This window comes from Neofelis nebulosa, chromosome X (assembly GCF_028018385.1).
Source record: "Neofelis nebulosa isolate mNeoNeb1 chromosome X, mNeoNeb1.pri, whole genome shotgun sequence".
Taxonomy (NCBI): domain Eukaryota; kingdom Metazoa; phylum Chordata; class Mammalia; order Carnivora; family Felidae; genus Neofelis; species Neofelis nebulosa.
The window spans coordinates 63292734-63310896 of NC_080800.1; the positions used below are offsets into that span (position 1 = coordinate 63292734).

The following is an 18163-nucleotide window of genomic DNA, read 5'->3' on the forward strand; positions in this document are numbered from 1 at the left end:
GGATCCCCTTCTATTTTGACCACAATTTTGCCCCACTGTCTTATAAAGCACTGGGGTCCATTTGAGTCATGTATGGTGAAATGACAGACATGGAGATAATTGCTTTTGAATGAAGAGTTTAATACTTAAAATTCTTAAGAAATGGTGGCATGGTATGCCACACATGGCCACATGGGGATGCACTAAGGTTGGTCAGGAGGCAGAAGGAATGAAAGAAACACATAGGTGCAAGTCTTCATTGGAATTTCTGTGGGAAAGACAAAGCAGTTAAAGTAAGCAGATTAGAGTTGGCTAATTTGAATAATGTCATCAGGCTCCTGGCTATAGGGACTTTCTCTAATTGCCTGGTACCTGTCCCTGAGGTTATATTAGGGCAAAGGGATAGTGGTTTAAACTGAAAGCTCCATAAAAGGGGTAGTTGGCTGGTATGGGCTCCAGACTGTTTGGTTTGCATATAAAAGGCATTCTCACAGGGGAGTAATATGCTATCTAAAGGAAATAGCTTTCCCTGGGAAGGGCAGTCTCTCCTTGGGCAGCAAGGCCCCAATATGTCAAAACATCATAAAATACAAATGATTTTTTTTTAAAAACATGAGTAATATGCTCACCAGATGTCACTGGGGATAAGAGGTACAGGCAGGCCCAGAACAAATCAAGGACACTACATAGAGGAAGGACCTGGCTTCCAAACAACTATATCAGTCAAGTTTCAACATGAGAAGTAGTACTAGTAGCAATATAGATGATGATAAATAGAGATAGCTAGATAGGTACATAGATATAATGATTTGGCTTACATAATTATTGGGGCTAGTAGTCCCTGTAATACTGTGTTTGCATCCAGTGCAGGTGTTTGAAACCCACAGGGCAGGAAGAAAGGCAAGATCATGAGAAGGCTGTAATCTCATGAACACAAACTGGAAGGCAACAGGATGGACTGAAACCCATGTCCATTCTTAGTGATTTTGAGTTTGGTGGCAATAGTATCCTGTAGAATCAAGGCTCCCTTGTCCTGGAGCTATACACACATAACTGCCTCAGCTGCTGCTTCATCCTGAATTAAGTCAATAGATAAGCAATAACATGTTTATGTTACAATATGCCTGCTGCCTTTGTTATATCTCCAAAATCTTGGCAGAATCTTCCTTGTGGCCCATCCTAACTGGAAACATACAATACACAGAATTCTGGGAAGTGTAGTTCAGCCTAGCAAAGTTGATACATTGTAAAATCTATCAATAACCTCCATCCTTGCAACCATGGCCATTTTGTGCATGAGCCCATTGGAAATGAGAGGCATGACTGGTAAAGGAGCCTGATGGATGTCTACAGAATGGGCCATCTTATCCACCCGAGTAGTGAAAGCATTGTCTGCTAAAGTTACCCTTTGATGAGCATACACATAGTACACTAATAGCTTCATATTGTACTTATTTGGAGAGATCTACCCACATTTCTCATCCCCAGATCACATCTCTGATTTTCCAATTGTGTTTCTTCCAAGTTCCAGGCCATCCTGTCACACTACTGGCCACAACTTACCAACTGCTATACACTCCTACCTCTGACCATTTCTTATTTTTTTATTAAAAATATTTTAATGTTCATTTATTTTTGAGAGGGGGTGGGTAGGGACAGAGAGAGGGAGACACGGAATCCAGAAGCTCTGAGCTATCAGCACAGAACTTGATACAGGGCTCAAACTCACAAACCATGGGATTTTGACCTGAGCCAAAGTCATACGCTTAACAGAGGAGCCACCCAGGAACCCCAGCCATTTCTCCTTTTAGGTAAAGTGAACAGTAGGAGCATTGCTTAAAGTTCTGTGCATTGGGAGGATTTCGAGTCACTGTTGTCTTTTAGGGCTATCCCCAAATAAGCTGGTAGTGCTACAGGTGTCCACTTTTGGGACATGCATGTGTATTGTGGAGAACCATCTGTAAAATAGAGCAGAATTTTTGTTTCCTCAGTCAACCAGTCATAGGGAACTCCCAAAGAGGCCACAGATTCAGGTTGAGAGAATGAAGGTAAAGTAGCAGAAGTCGGATCTTATGGGCATTTGAGCCACTTCTTCATGCAATTTACTTGTGCCTTAAGAACCTGCTGAGCCTTATCTCATATATATCACTTCCACATAATGGAGTGTTGTTGTGGACACTCAACTTTGTCTTTATGGCTTGAGTCCCACAGTACCCAGTTTATGATGGACAGATTATGTTATATGGTAAATTTTTGGCTCCTGGTTTAGTGTTTAGTCTCTACTAAGGCCCAGTAGCAAGCAACCCAAAAATTGTTTCTCAAAAGGGGAGTAAATGTTCCACAGATGACTTGGTTTTGCCCCAAATCCTGAGTCTGTGAATCACCTGTAGGGGTTTCCAAAGGCTCAAAAGATCATCTCTACATGCCACTTACTTTTCAAGCCCCATCATATCTTTTGGAGCAAATGACAGAAGTGGAAATGCAGTTTTCACAGCAGCCTTGACCTTTTGCAAGATCTTCATTTTTTTCTGGGCCCCATTCAGAATCAGTCACTTGTGAATGGGTAAGAGTAGCATAGATAATGAGGTATGAGGTAAATGAAAAAAACTTATTCTTCATCTTAAAAGGTATATCTTGTGCTCTAGACCAGTGGCCACCAGAAATTTTACTGAGGTAGAAAGTGGCTGAATTTTTGTGAGATTTCCTGTCCACCTTCTGGCACAGAAGTGTCTTGCTAAAGTAACTAGTGTAGGTGATACTCCCTGTTAACCAGGTCTAATCAGTACAATACTATCAATTTAATGGACCAGCATGGTGTCCAGTGGAAGAGAAAGATAATTAGGTCCCTGTGACTAAATTATGACATAGGTATGGAGAGTTGGTATATTACTGAGTTAGGACAGTGAAGGTATATTTCTGGATCTACCAGCTTAAATAAAACTACTTCTGGTGGTCTTTACTAACAACTACAGTTGCCCTTGATCAACACAGCTTTGGGCTGCATGGTTTCACTTATACACGGATTTAAAAAAATAAATGCAATATAGCACTGTAAATGTATACTCTATTTCTTATGATATTCTTAATAATGTTTTCTTTTCTTTAGCTTATTTTATTGTAAGAATATAATATATATTACATATACAAAATATGTGTTAATCAGCTATTTATGCTCTCTGTAGGTCTTCTGGTAAACAGTAAGCTGTTACTAGTTATATTTTGGAGGAGTCAAGGGCTATATGAAGAATTTTAACTGCACAGGGGTTCAGTGCCCCAACCAATGCATTGCTCAAGGGTTAAATGTATAGACAAAAATCATTTTACAGATTAATAACTGCATACTAGGTTTAGGGAATGTATTAATTTGTTCAAATAATAAAATCACATTTAGAATAGAAGCTGTACTTGGAGCCACCACTTGATTAAACTTATAAGATCTACTGTTATTATTCATGACTCATCTGTCTTCTGTACTAGCCAAACAGGCCAGTTGAATGGAATGTGATAAGAATTACTAATTTTTCATCTCTCAAGTCTTTGATGGTACACTAAAGTTGGAAATCCATCTAGAAATGTATTCTTTTTAGCTGGCTATATTTAGAGATAGTCACAGTAATAGGGGCTTCCACTTAGTCTTTCTTACCATAATATCCCCTCACTACACAGGTCAGGTAACCAATGTAGGGATGCTGCCAGTAGCTGAGTATGTCTTTTCCAATTATGAATTCTGGATCTGGGGGAAATAACTACAGGGTAGGTTTTGTGTACTCACTAAGCCAGAGAGATTGATCTGTGCTAAATTTCTAGTGATGACTTGACCTCCGTAAGCCATACTCTATGTGCTGCAGATTCACAGTGAAGTCTCCAGGAATTGTCAGTTCAAAGCCAGTGTTCAGTAATCCCTTAAAAGTCTAATTATTTTTCTTTTCACACTGCACAGGCCCCTGATTAATGATCAGATATCCTTTTGGGGAAGGTAGGCAGAAATATTAACAATATAAGTTGCTAATAGTGTAGTAGGGTTTTTCCTCTATGGAACATGCCCCCAACCTTCTTTCAAAAGGCATTTGGATCTGTAAACTGGTTCCAGTCTGCAAACTTATCATAGGACTACCTCAATGTTTTAATGACTTTGTTCACTAAGCCTAGATCACTCCTGTGCAGACAGATCAAATAAAAATTTCATAAGCTGCCCATCTATTTCAGTTTTGGGGATTCCATGATCAATTATCTAATGCTGTAGGTCTCTGTAAGTCAGGCTATTCTGATTACTGATTTGGCAGTGCTGTCCATTACATTAACCATGCTCACCTTCTCTTTGGTGATTAAGTGCCACACCTTGGCCTCAGCAATCCAGGAATCCCATTCTCCCTATTGAGCTTAGGGATCCTTCTTTGATGGTGACAGTTTCCCATGTAACATTTGACCTACAGGGAATAGTGATCACAGAGCTTTTCAAGGATGCTAACGTTCCCCTCACAAGTTTATTCTGCACAATCATGATGAAAGTTGTGTCCCTTGGACACTCCTGGGATGGATGAGCCGGTGTTATATGATAAATCCACTCTAACATCCAAATCTTTCTAATGCTTTGGATTACTTCCTCTTTTTTATACCAAGGCAGTTTTGGCTTTTCAATTTTATTTGATACAACTTTATATTACCATCACCACTATCATGATTCCACACCCTTAAAACACATTCTCACACATATTCTTCAGATAATTTTCTGTGTAAATAAAAATATAATGCAGTTCCGTTAGTGTATATCACACATACTCATATATCACACTTCGTGCTTCACCCATTGGGCCTACTGAGGCTCGAGTCTGGTTATATAGGTCTAGAAGCATGTAGGTCTAGAAGCAAAGAGGAAGTGGTGGGAGCAGGTCCTAAGGAGAACTAGCAGTCTCTCCCAGGCATTTACCTAAGAAAATATCATTACAGGTTTTTCTGGTCAAGAGGGAATAACACATAGGCAGGGACAAATATGTTCCTTCTGTTGCAGTAGGCAGACATGAGCAGGAGGGGAGAAAGAAGGGTAAAAGATGAACAATTGCCAGGGACCACCTGATTTCCACCCAGAGACTATCCCATCTCCCTTAGACCAACTGCTTTTGCAGTTTAACACAGACTGATAGACGATACGGGATACAGAGACTTCTCCAACTTTGGAACATGTGCATTTAACAAAGACCCTACCTACTAGTTACCCTGAGGTTATTATACTATTGGTGTTGTGGTCCCCCCCCCACTCCCGTGGGTTGCACTTAGGTGCTTATGGGAAAATGACTAACACAAAGTTGTGCAAATGTTGGAGGGGAGGAAACCAAGGTGGATCTGAGGGTGGAGCAATAATAACAAGATGGGAGGGAGGAGACTGAATAAACACCCATAAAAAACACAATGAGAAACTCAGCACTGCTACCTATCCTTGGGTCAACCCACTCCTTTATCTCTAGAGTGTACTGTTGCCTTTTGTTAAATAAAAACCTTTGCTACTTAAACTCCCTATCAAGTTTCTCCACTGAACTCTTTCCTTTGAGAGGATAAGGACAGAGGAGTTACACAATCCACCACCAAGTAACACTTCTACTGGTAAAAAGTCTCGGTAGAATTGAGAGACTGAGGGTATTGTCACCACCTTCATTGAGATCTATGCAAATGTCCCTGTTCTAAATCTCAAGGTTCCATTACTTAATTCCCTAACTTTAGCAGAAGAGAACCTGTGAACCAATTTGTGTTGTAATTCAGCCACTCACAGGATGACACTGATTTTCAGAAATCACAACCTTGTAGCTACAAAAAGATAAGGGTTTCCTTCAGGGAGGACAAAAGCTTTCAGGTAATTTTTGCAGATTAGAACTGAAGCTCTCAGATTTTTTTCTTTTTCTTTTTTTTAAGTTTACTTATTTATTTTGAGAGAGAGTGTATGCACATGTGAACAGGGAAGGGGAAGAGATAGAGAAAGAGAAAATCCCAAGCAGTCTCTGTGCTGTCAGTGCAGAGCCAGTTGCAAGACTCCATCTCATCAACCATGAGATCATGATCTGAGACAAAATGACTAAGCCAACCAGGCGCCCCAGCTCTTTTACTAATTTTTGACATGGACTTCCAATGTGGTCTTTATCACTGAAAATAGAGGAATTAGTACCTGTAAACAGATTAGAGAAACAATTCCAGAAAACCCAGCAACATTTTTTTTTTTAAGTGTCTTTAAGATTCTGTCCCTCCGGTACAACTCTCTTATACTGTTTACACTATCAACCAGATATATAATGAATAAGGAGTATATCAACCAGAGACACACAAGGAAGGAGTATATAAATATCTATATAAATGGAATAATTTTTGGAGTAAGAGTTTTCACATACCTAGGGGTGTATATACAGAGAAGTACATAAGCTAAGATAACATTTTGCTAACAAAACAGTAATGAATCATTCCCACCATTTATATATTTTATATGTGAGCATAAGGAAGGATTTGGAAGGATCCACCTAGGAAAGGAGGAGAGTAGGGATATAATCATGGTGAGGGAGATTACAAATAAAGTAAGAGAAAAACCCATCAAGGTTAGAAAAAGCACTTATTATTAATATATACATAACAAGACATTTCAAGGAAAAGTCACTAACATGGCTATGATAGACATCATAAGGGGAAGAGATCTCAGGTGATTATTTTATCAGTAAACTTTTCCTTATTTTTTTCCAAATTTGTATTTAAATTTCAAATAGTAAACATACAGTGTAATATTAGTTTCAGGTGCAGAATTCAGAGACTAGTTACCTGCATACAACACCTAGTGCACAACACAATTTCCCTCCTTAATACCCATCACCCATTCAACCCATTCCTCCACCCACCTCCTTTCCAACAACCCTCAGTTTGCGCTATATAGTTAAGAGTCTGTTTCCCAGTTTGCCTCTCTTCCCCTACCCCCATGTTCATTTGTTTTATTTCTTAAATTCCACATATGAGTGAAGTCATATGGTATTTGTCTTTCTTTGAATGTCTTATTTTGCTTAGCATAATATACTATAACTCCATCCACGTCATTGAAAATGGTAAGATTTCATACTGATGGCTGAGTAATATTCCATTGTATATCTATACCGCTTCTTCTTTATGTATTCACTAATTTCTGTACATTTGGTTTCTTTACATAATTTGGCTACTGCCAAAATGCTCCTATAAACATCAGGGTGCATGTATCTCTTCAAATCAGTATTTTTGTATCCTTTAGGTAAATACCTAGTAGGGCCATTGCTGGATCATAGGATTATTGTATTTTTAACTTTTTGAGAAAACTTCATATTGTATTCCAGAGTGGCTGCACCAGTTTGCATTCCCACCAACAGTGTAAGAGGGTTCCCCATTCTCCACATCCTTGCCAAAACCTGTTTTTTACTTTGTTGTTAATTTTAGCTACTCTGACTGGTGTGAGGTGATAACTCATCATAGTTTTGATTTCTATTTTCCTGATGATCAGTGATGTTGAGCATTTTTTCATGTGTCTGCAAACCATGTGGAAGTCTTCTTGGAAAAATGTCTATTAATGTCTTCTACCCATTTTTTAACTGGGTTATTTGTTTTTTGGAGTATTGAGTTTGTTAAGTTCTTTATAGATTTTGGATACCAACCCTTTATCAGATGTGTCATTTGCAAATATCTTCTCCCATTCCGAAGGTTCCCTTTTAGTTTTGTTGATTATTTCCTTTCCTCGCAAAAGCTTTTTATCTTAATGAAGTCCCAACAGTTCATTTTTACTTTTGTTTCTCTTGCCTCCAGAGACATATTTAGTAAGGGGTTGCTACAGCCGAGGTCAAAGAGATGGCTGCCTGTTCTTCTCTAGGATTTTGATGGTTTCTTGATTCACATTTAGGTCTTTCATTTATTTTGAATTTATTTTTGTGCATGGTTTAAGAAAGTGGTTTAAGTTCATTCTTTTGCATGTCACTGTCCAGTTTTCCCAACACCATTTGTTGAAGAGACTGTCTTTTTTCCACTGGATATTCTTTCCTGCTTTGTCAAAGGTTAGTTGGCCATACATTTGTGGGTCCATTTCTGGGTTGTCTCTTCTGTTACATTGATCTATGTGTCTGTTTTTGTGTCAGTACCATGTTGTCTTGATGATAACAGCTTTGTAATACAGCTTGAAGACTGGAATTGTGATGCCTCCAGCTTTGGTTTTCTTTTTCAAAATTACTTTAGCTATTCAGGCTATTTTTTTGTTCCATACAAATTTTAGAATTGTTTGTTCTAGCTGAGAAAAATGCTGGTGTTATTTTGAGGAGGACTGCATTAAATGTGTAGATTGCTTTGGGTAGTATTGACATTTTAACAATATTTGTTCTTCCAATTCTTGGGCATGGAATGTTTTTCCGTTTCTTTGAATTATTTTCAATTTCTTTCATAAGCGTTCTGTAGTTTTCAGAGTATTCTTAGTTATCTTGTGGGTTCTGGCGTAATTGTTAATGGGATTGATTCCTTGATTTCTTTTTCTGCCACTTCATTATTGGCATATATAAATTCAACAGATTTCTGTACATTGATTTTGTATCCTGTGACTTTAGTAAGTTCTTGTATCAGTTCTAGCAGTGTTTTGGTGGAGTCTTTTGGTTTTTCTATGTAGAGTATCATGTCATCAATAAATAGTGAATTTTTCACTTCTTCCTTGCTGATTTGGATGCTTTTTATTTCTTTTTGTTGTCTGATTGCTGAGGCTAGGACTTCTAGTACTATGTTAAATAACAGTGGTGAGTGTGGACATCCCTGTCTTGTTCTAATAGATGAATTTAAAACATACAGTGGGAATTAAAGTGCAGGAAATGAAAAGCAAGTGGTCAGCCAAACACTTATTTAGGTGAACCAGAACTTTCTACAAAGGGGAATTTCATGAATAGGGAAGCCTGGCTTTTTATCTAGTTGTGTAGGTGCCCATGTATTTATTCAAGATGAATGTCTTTGAGTGGTTGCTTCAGACATCAAAAGCTTAATGTCAAACACTTACAGTATAAGCAAAAGAGCTTTTTGGTAAGTTCTTACACCGTTAATCCTCCCTGTGATGCTGAGGCATCAGAGTTAACGGCGAAAATATTATCAGTTTGGATAGTAGATATATTAAAATTCGAGGATGTGGCATATTTTAACCAAGAAAGTACATATCTAATTAGGTTATAATAACAATTCCTATAATAATTAAAGAGACAATAGTCTCAAATACAGTCTACAGTCATTGTCCCTAACTTGTAGGGTCCAGTCATGACAAATAGATCAGTGAGCTCAAAGGGCTGTGGAAGTCTATTCAAAGATTTGGGTAACACTGTGGAATATGTTAGCATATTGGGCTATCTGGTGTAAGTAGGTTTGAACTTGTCCTGAGGAAGAGACTCATAAGCCTGTTGCACAAGGGACAGGGTTTTATGTAGCCATTGTGCATGTTGGGGTAAGATAGCTGATAATTGTTAACTAGCCTCAGTTACCCAAGTTTGGGTGGCTATGGCCATTGTACCAGTGCTCAACCCAGTCAATCCTAGTAAAACTGAAATTCCCAGGACTAAGGAAATGAACATAGCTCTTTTGGGTCATTGGTAACTAGCCATAGTAGCAAAAGCAGGGCATTTGTAACATGTAGGATAAATCTTCAGTGACAGTTCAAGGGAGACAATTGTGCATTGTAATACATGGACCAGGGGAAGCCAATCAGAGGGCTAGGGGAAAAATAATGTATGATGTGAAAGCCTTGCAATGTAGACCTGCAATAAAAGGTAAAAGCAGAGGTTCCCATATAAAGCATTCAACAGAGCCTCCAGCAAGAAACCCAGTAATTTGTACACATTTATTGGATATTTCTTCTATACCAGACTTGATAATGCAGTTAAAACGTCTGTAAGCCAAGAGCTGTTTGTGCCTCCAAAATGACTCCTTGAGGATCATTTGAGCAAAAATTGGGTGGGGCATCTAAATGAAGGAAAACTGGGAGCAAAGACACTCTTGTTAATTTGTATTAGTTGAAATTGAATATATCATCAAGTAAGCATTTAAGGTGGGTACAGATGATTAGAAATCAAATGACTAGTCCAGGATTTCTGATTCCCAGTGTGTAGGTAGCTTCTCCAGCTCATTGGATTAAAGTATTGACAGTGTTTGTGAAGTGTCTTCCTGGTGTTGTAGAAGGAAAATGGAAATGAAGTGTGTTGTAAGAAGTAACAATAGTGATGGGAAGAATCATGGAAGAGATCATAATAATATCAGGAAGAAACATGATGGAAGAAAACGTAATAACGTCAAAGGAAATTGTGGCAAAGGCTTGCAGTGGCAAGAAGTCATGGTCAGGAATTCCAATGTAAGCACACAGAAGTTGAAGGTGAGGGGAAGCAGATGAGGCAGACAGTCTAAATGGGCAGTATCTGTAAGCAAGGCAGCTGCCTAGTTCTGAATGCACATTTTGGCATGCAACAATGGGGAAATATGATAACGTTTCCCTGCAGTTTGTCAAAGGACATAATCACAATATGATAGGCCACTTAGAATAAGGTATGCATCAGACAAATTTAGCAAAATAATATTCCAGCTCCAATCAAAGGACAATGTGATTGAATGAATAGAAACAAAACCATAACCCATCTATATGCTACCTACAAGAGATTCCATTCAGAACTGAAGACACACAGAAACTGAAAGTGAAGGAATGGAAAAAGACATTACATGTAAATGGGTGTGAAAAAAAGCTCGAGTAGCAATACTTATATCAGACAAAATAGATTTTAAAACAAAGACTGTAACAAGAGACAAAGATGTGCATTACACAGTGATAAAAGCATCAATCCACCAAGAGGCTATAACAATTGTAAATTTCTATGCACCCAACATAAGACCACCTAGTATACAAAGCAAATATTAACAGACTTAAAAGGAAAAGTTGACAGTAATACAATAATAGTAGGGGATTTAAATACCCACTTATATCAGTGGATATATCATCCAGACAAAAATCAACAGGGAGGCAATGACTTTGAACTACACAGTAGATTGGGTGGACCTAACAGATGTATGCAGAACATTCCATCCCCAAACAGCAAAATACACAATATTTTCTTTTTTTTTATACGAAAACATTGCTTTTATTTTTTTTTATTTTTTAAAAATTTTTTAATATATGAAATTTACTGTCAAATTGGTTTCCATACAACACCCAGTGCTCATACCAAAAGGTGCCCTCCTCAATACCCATCACCCACCCCTCCCTCCCTCCCACCCCCCATCAACCCTCAGTTTGTTCTCAGTTTTTAACAGTCTCTTATGCTTTGGCTCTCTCCCACTCTAACCTTTTTTTTTTTCCTTCCCCTCCCCCATGGGTTTCTGTTACGTTTTTCAGGATCCACATAAGAGTGAAACCATATGGTATCTGTCTTTCTCTGTATGGCTTATTTCACTTAGCATCACACTCTGCAGTTCCATTCACGTTGCTACAAAAGGCCATATTTCATTTTTTCTCATTGCCACGTAGTATTCCATTGTGAAATACACAATATTTTCAAGAGCGCATCGAACATTCTCCAGGATAGATCACATGTTAGGCCACAAAAGAAGTCTCATTGAATTTATGAAGATTGAAATCACATCAAACATCTTTTCCAAAGAAAATGGTATAAAACAAGAAATCAATTGCAAGAAAAATATGGAAAAGAGCAAAAACTCTTGAGAGCTAAACTACATGTTACTAAACAACCAATGGGTCAAAAAAGAAATCAAAAAAGAAATTTAAAAAATTAATGAAAACAAATGACAATGAAAACACAGAAGTTCAAAGTCTTTCGGATGCAGAAAAACAAAGAAGGTTTAAGAGGGAAATTTTTGGCAATAGAGGCCTACATTAAGAAACAGAAATAATCTCAAACAAATAATCTAAAATTACACCTAAGGAACTAGAAAAAGGACAAAAGCCCAAAGCCAATAGAAGTAAAGAAATAATAAATATTAAAGAAAAGAATAAGTGAAGTAGAGACTGAAAAAAAAAATAGAAAAGATCAATGAAACCAAGAGTTGGTTCTTTGAAAACATAAAAAAGGTAAGCCTTTAGCAAGACTCATAGAAAAAAGAAAGCCTTAAATAAATAAAATCAGAAATGAAGGAGGACAAATAACAAATGACACCACAGAAATACAAAGAATTATAAAAGAATAGTATGGAAAATTATATGCCAACAATTTGGACAACCTATAAGAAATAAATAAATTTTTGGAAACACATAATCTTCTATATCTGAAGCAGGAGGTAATAAAAAATTTGAACAGATCAATGGCTAGTAATGAAATTGAAGTAGTAATGAACAAAAACTTCCAACAAACAAAAGTCCATGAATACATGGCTTCACAAGTGAATTTTACCAAACATTTATAGAGGAGTTAATATCCATTATACTCAAACTATTTCAAAAAATAGAAGAGGAAGAAAAACTTCCAAATTTATTAAACAAGGTCAGAATTACCCTGATACCAAAACCATACAAAGACACTACAAAAAAAGGATTAAATCTACAGGCCAACATCTCTGATAAACATAGATGCAAAAATTCTCAACAAAATATTAGCAAACCGAATACAACAATATCTTAAAAAATAATTCACCAAGATCAAGTGGGAATTATTCCAGGGTAGAAAGGGTGATTCAATATTCACAAATCGTGATATATCACATCAACATGAGAAAGAACATAAACCATATGATCATCTCAATAGGTGCAAAAAAATCATTTGACAAAATTTAACATTCATTCATGAAAAAAATATCTCAATAAAGTGGAGTTAAAGGAAACATACCTCAAAATATTATAAGCCACATATGAAAAACCCACAGTTACATCTTACCCAATTGTGAAAAATGGAATTCATGAGAAGATCATGAATAAGACAGAGGAGTTCCCTCTTAGTACTTTTATTCAACATAGTACTGGAGGTTCTAGCCACAACAATCAGACATGCAAAAGAAATAAAAGGCACCTAAATAGGTAAAGTAGAATTTAAAATGTTGCTATTTGCAGATGACATGATAGTATATATAGAAAACTTTAAAGATTCTACAAAAAATTATTAGAACAAATGAATCTAGTTATGTTGTGGGATATAAAATGAATATATCAAAATCTGTTGTGTTTCTATACACTAATAAGAAAGTAGAAGAAAGAGAAATTAAGGAATCAATTCAATTTACAATTGTAGCAAAAAGAGTAAAATATCCAGGAATAAATTTAATTGAGCCAATGAAAAAGCTATATTTTGAAAACTATAGGACATTGATGAAAAAATTGAAGACAACACAAACAAATGGAAAGATATGCCATGCTCATGGATTGAAAGAATTAATAATGTTAAAATGTTCATACTATCCCAAACAGTCTTCAGATTCCATGCAAATTCTGTTAAAATACTTATAGTATGTGTCACAGAACTAAAACTAATAATCCTAATTGTGTATGGAACTAAAAATGACTCTGAATATCAAAAACAATCTTTAGAAAAAGAACAAAGCTGGAGGTATCAAAATCCCAGATTTCAAAATATACTACAGTGTTGTAGTAATCAAAAAGGTATGGTACTGGCACAAAAATAGATACATAGATTGATGGAACAAGATAGAGAACCCAGAGAAAAATCCATGCTTATATGGTTAATTAAGACAAACTAGACAAGAGTATACAATGGGAAAAAGAGTCTCTTCAGTAAATGCTTCTGGGAAAACTGGACAGTAACATGCAAAAGAATGAAACTGGGCCACTTTCTCACATAATACACAAATATAAACTCAAGGTAGATTAAAGACCTAAATGTGAGACCTGAGACCATAGAATCCTAAAAGAAAATATGAGCAGTAATCTCTTGAATGTTGGTCTTAGCAGAATTTTTCTGGATGTGTTGCTTCAGGCAAGGGAAACAAAGGCAAAAGTAAACTATTTGCAATACACTAAAATAAAAAGCTTTTGCATAGCAAAGAAAAACATTAATTAAGCAAAACAGAAATATTGGAGAACATATTTGCAAATGTTATATCTGATAAGAGGGTAGAATTGAAAATATATAAAGAATTTATAAAACTCAACACCCAAAAAACAAAACAAAAAAAATCAATTAAAAATGAGCAGAAGAAATGAATAGACATTTTTTTTTTCCAAAGGAGACACCCAGATGGCCAACAGACATGAAAAGATGTTCAACGTCTCTAGCCATTAGGGAAATGGTAGTCAAAACCACAACGAGAGATCCTCTGACACCAATCAGAATGGCTAGTATTGAAGACAAGAAATAACAAATGTTGGCAAGGATGTGTAGAAAAGGGAAACTTGTGCATAGTTGGAGACAATGTGAATTGGTGCAACCTCTATGGAAAAGTGTATGAAGATTGCTTACAAAAATTAGACATAGATACCATATGATCCAGTAATTCCACTACTGGGTATCACCCAAAGGAAATAAAAACACTAATTCAGAAATATATATGTATTTATGTTTATTGAAACTATATTTACAATAGCCATGATATGGGAGCAACCCACACGTCCCTGGGAAGATGAATGGATAAAGAATATTTGAGATATATTTACAGGGAAGAGAGAAGAGTAGTAGGATGCTAAGCTCACTTCATTCCATAGATACACCTAGATAACAGCTACATAAGTGTAAATAACTCAGAAAATGATCCCAAGACTTGCGGATCATACTCTCCACAACTAATTGTAGAGAAGAGACCATACTGAAGATGGTAGGAAAGGCAGAGATGAGATTGGGAACCAAAGTGACCCATGAGACTGTATAGCAGAGGGAGGAAAACCACAAGAAATGAGAAAAGTAAGGAGCAGACTCCACACCAGGCACCTCAAGCATGACAAATTCCCAATAAAATTTGGCTATGAAAATCAGAAGGGCTTAAATATGTAAGTTTACGCAAGTAGTGGGGCTTAACACCTGCACCTTTAGAAATAAGTGTGCTCATCTCTGGGATAGCCAAAGGGTGATAGGCAACTGAGTCTACACCCCTAAAGAGACAGAATAATCCCATCAAGATCTAGCATAGAAGCAGCAGTTTGAAAAAGGCCTGGGATATTTGGGAAGGAGATTTATTTATTAACCTCAGAATGTGTGCTGGAGGCACAGAGATCTTTAGGAGACTTCTCAAGAACAAAAGAGCTGGCAGAAAGCATTTCCCTTCCACACACCCTAGCCTAGATACATAGACACCTGCAGTAACTGACACAAACACATCACTTAGTTTGCTAACAACATGCCCTGCATCTGTGTTCCCCTTGACACAAACACATCACTTGGTTTGCTAACAACATTCCCTACATCTGTGTCCCCCTACAGATCCGCACCATCCAACCTACACTTAGCAGGAGTAGATCCAAAGTAGTGCCACAAGGATGGCATTGTGTAAGAAGCCCTGACAGTGGCCAGCACCACCCCAAAGTGGCTCTTTTTATGTAGAAAGGGGAACATAACCACACACAGCTCCACTGTAGTCTTAACAGTAGGCTGGGGGCAGACATCTACTCTGACTACATGTCCTGCTCACCAATGAAAGCCTCGCAGGGGACAACACAGGGAGAGTACCTTGATGTTTGGTATGACTACAGCTATGAAAAACAATTGGCCTAACTCAATTCAAGCTCAAGGCTGCTCCAGATTGGACCTTAACAACACAAGGATCAAACACTGTCAAAAGCAGGCAAAGGATCGGTGCAGATGACTGGACTGAAGGCAAATGTAGGTTAACCACAACAATAGAACACACACAACACACATAGGCAACAACTCTGAAGGGGCAGCTTTGGGTAAACAGGGAACAAACAGTATATGGCAGGACACTAGAGAACCTCTTCTTCATAAGGCCACAACATTCAAGAGCAAGAAATGTAGCTGACTTTCCTAACACATAGAAATGGACACAGAGAGTTAGACAAGATGAGAACATAGAAATGGACACAGAGAGTTAGACAAGATGAGAAGACAGAGAAATATATCCTAAATGAAAGAACAGGACAAAATCACAGCAAGGAAGCTAAACAAAATGGAGGTAAATAATATGCCTGATAAAGAATTTAAAGTAATGGTCATAAAGTTACTCACTACACTTGAGAAAACAGTGAAGAACCTCAGTGAGACCCTCAAAATAGATATAAAACACTTTTTAAAAACCAATCAGAGATGAAGAACTCAATAACTGGCATTAAAAATACACTAGAGGGAATAAATAGGAGATAAGAAGAAGCACAAGAACAAATAAGTGATCTGGAAAACATAATAATCAAAAACACAACTAAATGGAGAAGGAAAAAGAAAAAAAGAATAATAAAAATGAGAATACACTAAGAAAACTCAGCAACATCATCATCAAGCATAATGATATTCACATTATATGGATCCCAGAAAGAGAAGAGAAAGAAAAGGGGAAAGAAAATTTATTTGAAGAAATAAAAGCTCAAAACTTCCCTAATCTGGGGAAGGAAACAGACATCCAGATCCAGGAGGTACAGAGAGCCTCCCAAAAATCAACACAATAAGGTCCACACCCAGACACATAATAATTAAAATGGAAAAATATAGTGATAAGGAGAGAATGTTAAAAACAGCAAAGTATTCACAAAACAAAAGGATGTAAAGCATGACACCATATGCATAAAACATGAGGGAGATAGTAAAAATTTAGTGCTTTTAGAAGGGTTCAAATTTAAGAAGGCATCAACTTAATATGAACTTCTGTGTGTACAGAATACCATATATAAACCTAATACTAACAACAACTCAAAACCCTATAATGGATATCCAAAAATTAAGAGGAAGGAATCTAAGCATATCTCTAAAGGAAGCCATCAAACCACAAAGCAAGAGAAGAACTACAAAAACAACCATAAAACTAGTAACAAAATGACAATAAATGCAAACCTATCAATAATTACTTTGAATGTAAGTGGACTAAACATTCCAATAAAAAGACATAGGGTGAAAGAATGGATAAAAAAGCAAGATCCATCTATATCCTGTCTACAATCAACTCATTTCAGACCTAAAAACACATGCAGATTGAAAGTGAAGGCATAAAAATCATGTATGATACACATGTAACTGAAATAAAAGATGGGGTAGGAATACTTATATTGGATAAAATAGATTTTTAAACAAACACTGTAACAAGAGACAAGGAAAGAAACTACATAATCACAGAGTGAACAATCCAACAATAAGACATACAATTGTAAATATTTATTCACCTAACATGGAAGCACCCAAAAACATAAAGCAGCTACTAACAAACATAAAGTAACCAATAATAATACAATAATAGTGGGAGACTTTAAAACTCCACTTACAATAATGGATATAATGCAAATAGAAAATCAACAAGAAAACAGTGGCTTTAATGATACATTGGACCAGATGGATCTAACAGATATACTCAAAACATTCCATCTTAAAATATACAAATACACTTTCTTTTCAAGTGCATAGGGAACATTCTCTAGAATAGATCACAGGTTAGGCCAGAAAACAAGTCCCAACAAATTAAAAATACTAAAGTCATATCATGCATCTTTTCCATCCTCAACACTATAAAACTAGAAATAAAAACAAGATGGGGCACCTGGGTGGCTTAGTTGGTTGAGCGTCCGACTCTTGATTTCAGCTCAGGTCATGATTTCATGGTTTGTGGGATTAAGCCCCACGTGGGGCTCCACACTTGGTATAGAGCCCGCTTGAGATTCTCTCTCTCTTGTGACTTCCGCCCCTCTTCTCCACTCATGCTCTCTCTCTCTCTCTCTCTCTCTGAAATTAAAGAAAAAAATCTGTAAAAAATACATCGAGGTTAAATTATATGTTACTAAACAATAAATGGGTCAACTAATAATTGAGGTTAAATTATATGTTACTAAACAATAAATGGATCAACTAAGAATTCAAGCAGGAAATAAAAAACTACATGGAGATAAATAAAAATTAAAACACAATGGTTCAAGATTTTGGGATGCAACCAAAGCAGTTCTAAGAGAGAAGTTTATAGCAATAGAGGCCTACCATAAGAAGAAGGAAAAATCTCAAATAAATGATCTAATCTTATACCTAAAAGAGTTAGAAAAGGGCCAACAAATCCCAAAGTCATTAAAAGGAAAGAAATAATAATGATTACA

General features: G+C 36.7%; 1 long non-coding RNA gene across 1 annotated transcript; it reads right to left on the reverse strand.

Annotated features, from left to right (window-relative positions):
* Positions 1-99: 99 nt before the first annotated feature.
* On the reverse strand, positions 100-17743 carry LOC131502271 (uncharacterized). The gene is made up of 2 exons (XR_009256994.1): positions 17620-17743; positions 100-247 (listed from the first exon to the last, which is right to left on the reverse strand). It is a non-coding gene; the product is annotated as an uncharacterized LOC131502271 (long non-coding RNA).
* Positions 17744-18163: the final 420 nt, after the last annotated feature.